The sequence below is a fragment of the Apium graveolens genome, chromosome 8 (assembly GCF_009905375.1).
Source record: "Apium graveolens cultivar Ventura chromosome 8, ASM990537v1, whole genome shotgun sequence".
NCBI lineage: Eukaryota > Viridiplantae > Streptophyta > Magnoliopsida > Apiales > Apiaceae > Apium > Apium graveolens.
The window spans coordinates 240,393,742-240,407,070 of NC_133654.1; the positions used below are offsets into that span (position 1 = coordinate 240,393,742).

Sequence of the window (13,329 nt, forward strand, 5' to 3'; positions counted from 1 at the left end):
GTGATGTCCAGATAGACCGTCGTGATGAAAAAAAATAATTTTGAGAACGCCAAATGAGAAGGTGATGAGGTTCAGAAGATGAAAGAAGGTAAAGAATTTGTTAACAATGATTACGGTGCTCAAGATGTGAGCATTATGGTGATTATGAGATAAATAAAAGTCAGAAGTAAACAAAATTTGAAGATTTTATAGCAATTAAGGAGTTTCAAGATATGTTTCCAGATGAGTTATCAGCATTTCCTCCAGATAGAGAAATGAAGCTCGCGATTGACTTAGCACCTAAGACGAAGCTAGTGACCAAGGCCTTACACAAAATGGCACCAGTTAAAATGAGAAAGTTAGCAAAGCAGAGGCAAGAGATACTAGAAGAAGAAGCGATTAGACCCAACGTATCCCATGAGATGCACCGGTACTAGTTGTTAATAAGAAAATGGAAGTACGAGAGTATGCGTCGACTAAAGAAAGCTCAACAAGTTTACTATCAAGAGTAAGTATCTGTTATCTCGAACTACTGATTTGTTTGATCAAATAGAAGAAGCAAAGTATTTTCTAAAATTGGTTTAAGATTTGGGCGTTATCAATTGGAGATTGAACCTATAGACATATCAAAGACAATTTCCAGAACTGAGTACTGCTGCTATAAAGTTCTAGTGATATTATTTGAATTAATCAATATACTAATAATATTAAAACTTGATGGACAGAATCATTAAGGAATATCTGGATGGGTTGTATTTGGGTTACTTAAAGTCAACGGAGGACCATGCGAAGCATTTAATGACAACTGAGGAGTCGGAGAAGAAAGAAGTCATATGTAAAGTTTGCAAGGTGGAAATTTTGATGGTAGAAAGCATAAGTAATAAGTGAGGAGGAGACCAAAGGAGATCCAATAGAAATTAAAGTTACTATGAATAAAGAAAGGCCAAAAGCACCAACAAAAGTAAGAAGTTTTACCCTGGACCGGTTATTATTGAAAATTTGTGCAAGATTTCTTGAAAGTTGCGATACCTTTGACAAAGCTAACCAGGAAAATCAAGAAGTCTATATGAAATGGAGAAGGGTGAAGAAAGTTTGGCGGAATTAAAGGAAGAATGGTTACAGTACCTGCTTTATCACTTTGAAGGTACCAAGGAGATTTGGTAATTTATAGTGATGCTTCTCATAAAGGAGTAGGACGTGTATTGATGCAGCACAATAAAATTATTGTATATGCACCCAGACAACCGAAACCTTATGAGCAGAAGTACCCTACTTATAATTAGGACTAACAGTAGTAATATTCACTTTGAAAGATTGGGAAACATGATATGTATGGAGAAAAGTGTAAGATCTATGCGGACTATAAAAGTTTGAAGTATGTACTCACGAGGAAAAGCAAATATAGAGACAAGCAATAAGCAAAAAGGAGAAAACGAACATATAAATTGTACCAGAAGAATTTTCTATGGAATTTTAGAAGTTGGAATTGGAAGTCAGAGTTTATAATCCAAAAAGGAGCAAGGATGGATATTATGACCTTTCAGTCGAAGTTGTTAAAGGAAAGATAAGAAGATGTCAAGAGAAGATAATGGATCGCGATGTTAGCAATTAGTAAAAGGAAATTTATGCGCCCAGGAGAGCGATCACGATATCCCCCAGTTTTCTTCCAGCACTTGGATGCTACAAACAGAAGAATTAAGAAATGAGATTCCATAGGGAATTCACAATATAAAGTATTTAATCTATTGAAGAAATGCCAAGATATATAGAAATTTAAAGAAAAATAGTGATAATCAGGTATAAGAAGGGAATTTCAAAATAGATTGGGAAGTGTTGGACATGTCAAAGAATTAAGGCGAAGTATCGGAGGCCTAGTGAACAAGGCAGACCAAGGAGTGGTTTTACAAGAAGCGAATCGTAAAATGTATCAGTGATGTTATTGGAGAAAAGAAATAAAATTATGAGACTATGTACTGGTTAGCGGGAGTTCAATAAAACAACGAATAAGAATAAGTGACCCCTATAAAGATTGATTACCTATGAGACCTAATCTAAGAAGTGTGTTATGTCTCGAGGATTAACTTAAGATCCGACCTAAGAACATATCATAGATTACGATTAAAGTGAGTTAAGAGCATTGCAAGCTCTAGTGATACTATGTGAAATAACAAGTGTATCAGGTGGCTATAAGGAATTAAGGAACGTAGTGTATAAGGAGTACTTGGATAAGCAAATTGTATTTATTAATAACATCCTCAACTATTCAAGGAATAAGAAAGTCTATGTGGAATGCCCAAGGATTTTCTCCAAAGATCAGAGGAAAACAACTATACGTTGAGTCTTCAAGAATGAAATTTTGACTAAGGTTAACAAAAGATTCTGAATTAATCCATTAACAACTACCTAAGCAAAGTTGTATGGTAACAAATGTCGTATGCCGACAGAAAGGATTGGATGTAATTAAGACCACCGAGGAGTTAATAAACGAATTGGAAAGAGTGGAATCTGAAGTTCAAAAAAAAATATTTAAAGGTGATAATACGTGAATATATGAGATTACTTTTCAGTCTTAACCGATGAAAAAGAGTAAGAGATGTTTAAATATTTGGAAACCAAGTTGGAAACGAGCACTGTCTATCATCCTTAAACGGAGGGTCAAAATACGGAAGTGATTAAGGAAATGTAAGATATGTTGAGAGGTTGGGTTTTAAGAAAACACTGGAATGATCATTTATCATCGATGTCAGCTTTGGAATGCCACTTTACCAAGCTTCATGTGAACGCAAGTATAGGTCCCCATTTTTATTGAGATAAAGTGAGAAACAGAAAGTTGTCAAATTCTAAGTTAATTCAGCACACCAAGAGCATAGTGATATTGATTGAAGCAGCTCGGAATAGACAAAGAAAGAAGGCGAAATTGTATCGAGAGAAATTATGAGTATATAAAAATAGGACCAGTAGTGTTAGTACAAGTTTCATCTTGAAGGAGACTGGATAAGTTGGAGTAGGAGGGACATGTTAAGTCCTAAAATTAATGAACCATTCGAGATATTGATAAATATAGTTAAAGTTGTTCATAAGTTGTTATGACCGTCACAACAGTGTGTACATATAATGTGTTTTATCTGTCAATGTTAAAGCGATAAGTATTTGATTTAAATTAAGCGATTGGTTAGGAGCCAATGGGCTCTTGTCCAAGTTTGTTCTACATATAATGATCGATCCAAATTCTTGATCGTTAAAGGCGAGTCCTTGGAAATGAGTGTATATCTATAGTGAATACGTTTGAAATCCTCGAGTAGAAGAGCCTACTTGGAAATTAGAGTCAGATATGCTTGAAAAATATCCTCACTTGTTTAGTTAGACTAGATTCTGAGGACAAAATCTTTTTAAGGGGGGAAGGATATAACGACTCGTGTATTTTTGAATTATTTAAATATGTGATTATAGAAATTATTAAATTGATAAAATATGTATTGGTTTTGACCGCTATGTGTTGTTTGATTATTATATGTGTGTGATTTGTGATGTACCGAGTTGTCCGCGTGATTAATTATGGAGTCGTATTGAATTGTTTTCAATTTCAAAAGTGGATTTAGTGCAAATTTAATTGCATAAATATTTGGAATATCTTTAAAATTATTTTATGGTTCTATAATTAAAATATTTATTTTTGGGATTTTATAAAATTTAGAAATCAATATTTCATCAATTATTTAACCCTGTGTGATTTTCTGATTATATTTACTTGTAAAATCTGTATTTAATTCCAGAATTTTTCAAAAATTATTAAACTCATATTTATTTAAGTTTGGAATATTCCGAGAATTTTAAACTTATTTTGGGAATTTTCAGGATTAATTTCACCCGCGCGTTGATTCGTTCATTTGTTAAAAGCGGGTATAAATTGTGTTTCAAAAATTGTTCAAAAATTTCGAAATTCATGTTTTATAAACTTTGGGATATTTGTAATATTTTAAAACTATTCTCGTAATTTTCTGGATTTGTTTTAAGTGCAGCTCAGTTCGTTAATTAGCAAATACGGATACGAGTTGCATTTTAAAAATACTTTAAAAATTATGGAAAATTTATTTTTAATAACTTTGAATTATTTGTGATATTTTAAAAATTGTGTTGGAGTTTTCTTACCTTTTTATGCTTATGTTGGTATCGTTAATTGTATAATCGCGAGCTGAAATTTAGTTTCCGTCATAAAAAGGGACACGTGTCAAACAATTTCAGTATGAATCACCAATTTTCAGCAACGTGTCCTGATCTTATGAACTGATACATGTTTTATTTGTTAAAAAAAATAAGAATCACACAATCTCTCTCTCTACAGTCTCTCTCTCCTCACCATCTATGTTCCTCTTCCTTTCTTCTCTCTTTCCCCTTTTGCTTCGTTCTTGTTCCGGTGAGTGCACCACTGTGTTGTTTCCCGTTGTTTTTTCCGGCCATTTTTCGGCCAAGTGTGTGTGCGTATGTGTTTTGTATGTATAGGTGTATACACGATTGGATCATGTGTGCTTGCCGTGTTCCCTGTTTCCTGCTGCCTGTGACTCCCCTGTCCTATTACCGCCGGCTTCCTCCGGCGTGGCGGCCCGTGTGCAAGTGTTTTCATTGTGCGCTTGTGTTTCACTGTAGTGGCTATCTGCTGTTATGTTTTCCAGCCGTATGCCTGTATCTGTGGTCTGGTTCTTTTAATTGCCAGTAATTCGAAACTAGTGTGGTGATTTTAACTTGATTCTATGATTGCTGTTATGATTTCTTGAATTTTTATTTTATTTTCGGATTATTTTGAAAATATTAATCGGCGAAATTCACGTTGGAAACCCGATGTAACGGGTACCCGCGAGTTTTGCCGCCGTCCGCGATGACTTTTTACGAGCGGACGGTGGACTGTGATGATTTGTTCTGAGTCCTAAACTTTTAAAATAAATAAAATTGGTATTGTGTTTTTATTCTGGATCGAATTAATTAATTAGTACATATCGTATCAGAAGGGTTGAATTGGTTGTGATTATTGAACTGTACCGGTGATTGGGAATTTTGAAATGGATTGGTGATTTATTGGAGTTGTTATTGTTGTGAATTTTGTGGTTGTGACGTCGAGTTGTTCGACGGGTAGGCCGATAAATAGAGAAGGTGCTGCCCGAATTTTTGGAAATTAAATTCGAAAATGTGGGACGTACCCTGTAATTATCGGAACGTCGAACGGGTATAAATAAGTATATACATATATTTTGTACGAAACCTGATTATATGTTATGATGAATGTGTTGTCGAAATCCAGTAACCCTAATTTCGTAAAATGACGAGTATACGTATTTCTGAAAACAAACACCAAACTGATTTCTCGAGAACGTGAACCCTGACTGTTGGGTGTGTTATTGTATTGTAATAATGTATATAATTACGAGTCGGGTTTGAATATTGTAGGGTAGAATTGGTGTCGAGGATATGTCAAGCATACCTGGACGTCTAATATAGGGTATTTTGACCCTGTAGGTTCTAGTCGGGAAAAATCGAAAGTGGACGATGGACTAGAGATGACCTAGTAATCAGTCGACGAGCTCAGTACAGTTTCAACATAAAAAATTGAGTATCAAAGTCGAATCCAATGGGATCTAGTGATTGGACGTTAAAGCCTAAGCGACAGAGTCGGCTCAGAATTAATCAGTAATAGTTGTAAAGCCCTGTAAGGCAAGTACTTCTGAACTTTTCTTCAAGATATATTGCCAATATTTTTGAACTGTTTATAACATGTTGCTATTATTCAAAATAACTCCTATTTTATAATACAAGTGCTTTAAACTATTTAACTTTGAACCCTGATTTTCTTGATCTTGAGCCATAAGCCGTATTCTTTGTAAACCATCCTTCGTTGATCCTCAGACACCAAACCACACAAATATGATACTACACCCCAAATATATAACTACCAAACACCAAACACTAGAACAAAATTATTTGAAAACACAGAAACTTTTATACTCCAACCATTCTTTATAACATCAAAGAACTATACCTTGAAAAATCAAAACTGGTCTAATACTTGATCCTTTACAAATTGGAAACCGTTTCTTATATATACCCTTGTGATACTCAAGAATTGCAGTATGCTTTTATACCAATGCTTTATCGTTGTTGATTATGATCTTGCTTATTGAATTACTTTGTTTATTACACTAAATTATTTTAGAATTGGATAGTTTTCTTTATATGGACCAGATTCGTGGTCAGACCAGATTCGTGGTCGAATTAGGCCAATGTGTGCCTTGGATCCAGTTCGTAGAGCAGAGCTGTGTGCTTCGCTCGGGGTTAGTGCGTGACTGATCAGCAGCCTAACCTTGGTTTTTTAAATTTAAAATGAATATCCAATTCTACTGATTAGTTAAAAAGAAACTTGATTCCTCTGAATCATTTCATTTGATTGTTGCTTAACCTCAGTTATCTCTATTAAGACTTGCTGAGCTAGTTAGCTCACCCTTGCGATTCTTTTATATACTCTACAGTTGAAAAGAATATGGATGATAGTGAAGTTCCTCAGTCCAAAGTGTGGGCTAAGGTTCCAAGTTGAGTTGAATCGAGCTAGCAAAAGCTTCATGCGGTAGAGAGATAGTCATATTGTAAGAATGATTTTATTATCAGTTGTAAGTTAAATTAGTTGAGATTTGGTACATTGTAATAAAGGTTAAGACTGTGGCTTGTTTTCATACTTTAACCTATTGCGATCCGTGGTTATGTGAAACATGGTCATTGCAAATAATATTTCCTATACATGTTTATATATTGTGTATGTATTGTGGACCCCAAACTTCTGATTCGGGTTTGGGGGGCGCCACACTCGAGGCAGGGGAGAGGCCTGAATAGTAGTTACAAACGGATACGGGGTTGCTGAGGCTGGAGGCCCTTTCTTCTCCTGCTCCGTCCGATCTAATATTCTTCTCAAATGTCCAACCTTGGCAATCTCTCTCTCCCCTTCGTTATCTGCATTACTTGAGTGATGGGAGGCATATGGCCTCTCACGGCGCCCCCCTCCTTCGTGTCGCTACCTAGATTCCCCTTCCTGATCAACCCTACCTTCATTGTTTAGTCCTTCTAGGAGGGGTGTCCCATCAGCGCTTGCATGGGGGAGTTACTGCGTGCTTCCTTTACGGGGTTTCTCGATTCTCGGGCCCTTTCTCCTCTATTTTTTCTTGGAGATTGTCCAATTTTACCCTGAGATTGTGCTCACTCAATTTTTTACCTCACAGTCAAGCATGCTGGTTGACCTTGCCTCAGACAAAGCTGGCTTTTGCCCCGACCCCTCAGAGATCTGGCTGCCTCGCTTGACTTGGCTCGGAGGTATCTCATCCCACTCCAACGATGCCTCTTTCTTTCATCCGGTCTCGCCTTCCACACTATTGAGCCCGTGAATGAGCCGTTTTTGAGGGCCCTTTCCTTTCCTAGTGCGCTGAGAGAGCTTGAGGCGGTATGCTTACACTTAGCATTCCTGGTAAAGCCTTTCTCTACCCTTAACATTCTATTGTTGATTTCATTCATCTGGTTGCCAAGCCCCTCGAGATATGCTAAGACCGCTTGGCCGTGAATAGGCGCGAGTGGTGGTAGTGGTGTTTGATTCTTCGGGTGTGTGTGCTCGGTCCCATTTGAGGTCCCCTTCTTGCTGTCGTTTCTTAGTACTACAATCGACTTGCCTTCTTTGTTCATCTTTTCTCCCTAAGATGAAGCACCACTCCTTCTAGTGTCAAATATTAAAGGGAGAATTTTGTTTAACGGTATTTTGGAGGTTGGTGATCGGAATAAGGATCAAGGGTGGTGTTTTAGGGGAGAAATATTGTGTATGGTGGTGGTTAAGCTTGTATGATGAATCCTAAAAAAATAGGATTTTCTTTATTCTTTGTCAAGTGTCAACTTTTGTCTCATACAAGTGCCTACGTACCTTATTTATAGGGATCAAGCCTCACGTATTTCTTGGTGAACAAGTTACTAGGCTAGGGTTATGGATTTTCTACCCATGCAGCCCAAGCCAATTTCTTAATTAGGCCTTCAGCCAATCAATCACATAAATCTTGACCGATCCCACACGTTCCCTAAAATCTCGCGGTATCTCCGCATTTCTTCCCGAGATTATAGGATTGTCCCGTATCGGCCCCAAAATTTACGAATAACCCAGTCATCTATGGGTTATTTTCCATATTTTAGATAAATGCACCTAGTGCGAGCCGGTTTGATCACCTCGGCTCGCACCAGCTCTTATTTTATTAATAAGACAGCTCTCTCTTTCATTATCCCACCTAATGCGAGCTCACGAGCCAAACTTGCATGTGGATGAGCTTCCTCAATTCATTTGCGATGCGAGCCGGGTGTCATATGATGGGCTTGCTGCCCCCAATCTGAGAATCAAGTGATGCGAGCCCATGAGCCCAGCCCGTAGGGCCTTTTTGTCACTTGAAAGCCCACCCCTTTAACAGATGAAAAAAAGTGCAAGCCCACCGGTCCAGTTCACACTTTCCATAATTAAGCCCAACTCTTCTTTTTGCATATATTGGGACCAGTTTAGGGCACATATCCAAAAATGGACATAACAAATAGGCATAAACATTTGTATGTGACAAATGTGAATAAAACAAGGAGAAGCCCTAGAAATAATTCTAATTAAGTTTCTAACCTGGTCCGGAATTGCACGAATAAGAGATACACCAGTTTCTCTATTTCAGCTTAAGAGTGTAAGTGAATTGAAAATAACAAGAGAATGTTGCCAAACCATTTCTGCTTTCATGCTGTTATACATGAAAATTACAGACATGACAGGAGAGGCTCACGGCAAGAACAAGATGACATGTCAAGACGAGAACATGAGGAAAGAGTCCTGAATAATTTTAGCAGAAGTAGAAAGCATCTGTGAACAAGACTTAGTCCAACAATTTCCAAGTTAATAGGCGAAGGACCAGGAATACATACCCACATGATCAACATCCATAATTCGAAAGAGAGAAAAGCAAGGGAAGTTAGAGAAAAAAGAGCGATGACCAAGTAGATAAGGGTTAGCTAAGGAAGAAAAAAGAGAATTCAAATAACACACAATCAAGCAGCAACAACCATGATTCTTTCCATGGCAATGACAGCTCGAGTTCTTCACTAAATCACACATAGATTACATCAAAAATCTTAACCTAAAAATACACATGTAAACACCCTATTTAGCAATGCTGTTTGATCTTGTACATTAGCTTAAACTCATTGTAAATGACATCATTTTACCTAGTGGATTATATTTTCGGTTGGGTACACAATCCCACCCGCGGTTTTTTCCCGTTCACGGGTTTTCTACATCACCAATTTCGTGTGTCTTGTTTATTTACTTTGCATTCACTTATTCGGATTACTATAGATACATTATTGATTTATCCTTAGCATTTAACCTCACCAAATTTGGTAAAAACAATTGGCACCATCTTTGGGAAACTTGCTAAGGATTTAATTGACATATTACGATGGCAAACGATAGAGAACAAGTTACGAACCAGGAAGGTAAAGCTTAAAACAACAAAGAGATTTCTGCGAAATTAAAATGGTTACAAGACAAAATAGAGAAGATGCGTTCTGAGAATGAGACATTGAAGAAAGAACTAACTATGACCAAATCAAGAACTAAGACTGTGACGAAGAAAACCAATCCGAGCGTGATCAGGCGTTTAGACATGGATAATGCAAAAGATCACGATCAACACGAAGAACCAACGAATGGAACAGATGATGTTTTTTACCTAGAAGACATGAAGGATATGCCAAATAATAATGATGACATGGAAAGGAGGCATGACGAGCAACGATTCGTTGATTGTGATGATCATCAAGGAGGAACTGACAGGAGAAGGTCATGACATAAGAGTACAAGATCTTGGAAACAAATCGCAGAAGAATTTAGAAGAGAACTACAAGAAGTGAAGGACTTGATTGAAAGGATTCCTCGTGTTCCGAAACCATTAGAGAAGGTGACCCCAACAAGCTACGCTAATTCTCCTTTTCATGATAACATTGTCTTGATAGAAATACCAAAACATTTCACGGTGCCGCAAATGAGACCATATGATGGAACTAGTGATCCCTTGGAACATATTGCACAATATAAATAACAAATGTTCACGGTACCAATTACGCATGATATGAAGGAAGCTTGTATATACAAAGGTTTCGGTTCTACACTATCAGGACCAGCTTGGCAATGGTTTGTGAACCTTCCATATGGAAGCATCAAGACATTTGCCGATTTGGTAGACGCGTTCAACTTGCAATTTGCAAGTAACCGGGTGTTTGAAAAAACTACCAGCGATCTATATAAGATTGTCCAACAAAGTAGGGAGCCATTGCGAGATTATTTGACGAGATTCAATAAAGAGAAGGTAACCATCACCAACTGTGATGTCCCTACGGCTATAGAAGCATTCCAGGAGGGGATTAGAACGATAATCCCCACTCTATGAGGAATTGTCAAAGTATCCATGTCGAACAATGGATGACGTACATGCCAAAGCCATAGCGCAAGTGAGATTGGAAGAAGACAGAATGGAAGAAGATGAGAAAAACTACAAACCATCAAGAAAAATTACGACACCGAGATCTAGGGATTACAAGCCCTATACAAGACCTACCAGGGATGAAGTTTATGTCAACTCGACACGAGAATCTAATGAATGGAAGAGGGAGGAATGTGGCGACTGGAAAAAGGATTGTTGAGTGGCATTTATGACACTTTATAACGCTCCATTAAGCTTTGAATTGGTGTATTTGTACTCAAGTTATTGGCGTTTTAATGTGTTTTCCAGTATTTTTGCATTTCAGGCATTAATCCGAAATTCAGGTAAATTAACATTGATTTTATGCTAATATGGTGTTAGGATGGTGTCCTAGGAATAACGCTCGTGAAGACCAACTCACTGCAGCAAGAAAAGAAGAAAACTGGATTTTTCTCCAGAAGGCCGGCGCGCCCGCGCTCTCATAGCGCGGCCGCGCCCAAAGTACAGAGACACAGCGCGCCCGCGCTGATCAATTGCGTGCCCGTTCCGGGTCGGGATTTTAGAATCCTGATTCTTATGGGCTTTTGATTGGAGGAATTATACTACGCATGGGCTGCTATATATACCTAAATAAAGATCATTTTCATAAGAAGATGTACCAGATCACAAGGAGAAGGCGTAAAAAAACCGTTTTAGAATAATTCAACGAAGGCGAAGAAGATCTAGTTTATACTTGTGATTCTTATTCTAAGTTATAACTTTGGATGCTAGTTTTCTTATTCGTGAACCTATACTCTTATTTCGTACTTGGTTTATTAATTATTCAGTATAAAGACTACATTTATTATACCATGCTTTCATCAGAACCCACGTTGATGATGAGTCCGATTATGGGCTAATCATTATCGTGGGGTTCTAGCGGATTCAATTATGGATTTCTTTAGTTAATTTGTTTCGATGACTTAGTGTGTGGTGATTGTATGATAACCTAGTTTTGGTTGTGCTTATTCGTCTTATGAGCGTCGCGAACTTATAAGATAGCGTGTTAATCTTTAATGAAGCGAAAGTGAATTTAAGGGTTTAGAACTTGCCATGCTAGCATAGGTTCATGTGTTATTGATATGCATGATTCGTAGGTAATTTTAACCATCTTACTTGCCCTATGTAATCACAATAGATAACTTGTGCATTAAACCGTTATATTGTCAAATTATGTAGACATATAGGGTCTCAATATAATTAGTGTCTATTCCGCTTCTATCTCTTTTGTGGATGTCTGGTAGTATGTTACTCGTGCAACCAAAGTTGGCGTTTAGCAGTTTCGTGTTGTTCGATTAGTGTCGTCACTATTACATACTAAGGTTAAGACTGAAAAAGCTATTGAATGAAGTATTTAATGAAATTAGAATCTCATGTTTGTGTCATATAGTATTCAACTCTCTTTAATCTCTTAGTTAATGTTCTCTAGTATAATTCTCAATAGTCAATCGTAGTATGATTAAAACCCAAATTGTTATTCGTCTTAGCATTGAATAATAGCCATATCATTATTGCATAAGTGCATAAATCACAAGGTTAACCTAAACCAGTCTCTGTGGGAACGAACTAGAAATAATTCTAATTACTTGCGATCGCGTATACTTGCGTGAATTTTAGCGCGTGTTTAGCGACTAACAAGTTTTTGGCACCGCTGCCGGGGTATCGGTGTTAACTTTTAGTTTATATGGTTGTCATCAATGATCGTTAAATTTCATTGACTCATACATTGTTACTTACCTACTTTTTTCCTTGTCGTGTTTCAGGTACTCTAGCAAGCGTGTATGCATACGCGTTCGCGGGCTCATAAGAGAACTCTGGATCGAGCCGATGAGGAATCTGTAGTGATTCGAAAGGAAGTTTTTGAGGCTGAAGAGAAAGTGGAAGAAGAAGAGAAAGTCTAGGAACCAACTTTAGTAGTGATGGGAGATCAAGCAGATATTCCTAAGGCTTTGATGGACTATTCTCAGCCTAAGATCAATGATATTCAGTCGAGCATCATCAGACCAGCCATCTCGGCTAACAGTTTTGAGATCAAGTCGAACACGATTCAGATGATACAGAACTCAGTTCAGTTTGGGGGTTCTTCTACAGAAGACCCCAACATGTACATCAAGGATTTCATCGAGATTTGTGATACTTTCAAGTTCAATGGGGGTGATTGAAGATGCTATCAAGCTGAGACTTTTCATATTCTCTCTGAGGGATAAAGTAAAGTGCTGGTTACATTCTCTACGACCAGGGCTATCACCAAATGGGAGGATCTTGATCAAAAGTTTCTCACTAAATTCTTTCCTATGGCGAAGACTGCTGCAATCAGGAATGCTCTTACTCAGTTTTTGCACAACAAACTGGAGAATCTCTGTGTGAGGCTTGAGATCGATATAAGGAGATGCTAAGGAAGTGCCAACACCATGGCATGCCTGATTGGATGATTATAAACTATTTCTATAATGGTTTGGGGGCACAGTCTAGACCAATGCTCGATGCAGCATCTGGTGGAGCCTTATGGGCCAAAAGCTATAATGAAGCTTATGAGTTGATTGAGCTTATGGAAGCTAATGAATACTAGAATCCTATACAAAGAATATTGCAAGGCAAGGTAGCATAAATTCTGGAAGTAGATACATCTACTGCTATAGCTACTCAACTTCAAGCTTTGACGATGAAAGTGGACTCTTTGGCTAATTATGGAGTTAATCAAATCACTAGTGTTTGTGAACTTTGTGCGGGGGCACATGAAACTGAGCAGTGTGCTATTTCTAGCGAATCAGCTCAATTTTTTAGCAACTTT

General features: G+C 37.5%; 1 non-coding gene across 1 annotated transcript; it reads right to left on the bottom strand.

Moving 5' to 3' along the window:
• Positions 1–12,847: 12,847 nt before the first annotated feature.
• LOC141681236 (small nucleolar RNA R71) lies at positions 12,848–12,956 on the bottom strand. Its single transcript, XR_012558677.1, has one exon. It is a non-coding gene; the product is annotated as a small nucleolar RNA R71 (small nucleolar RNA).
• Positions 12,957–13,329: the final 373 nt, after the last annotated feature.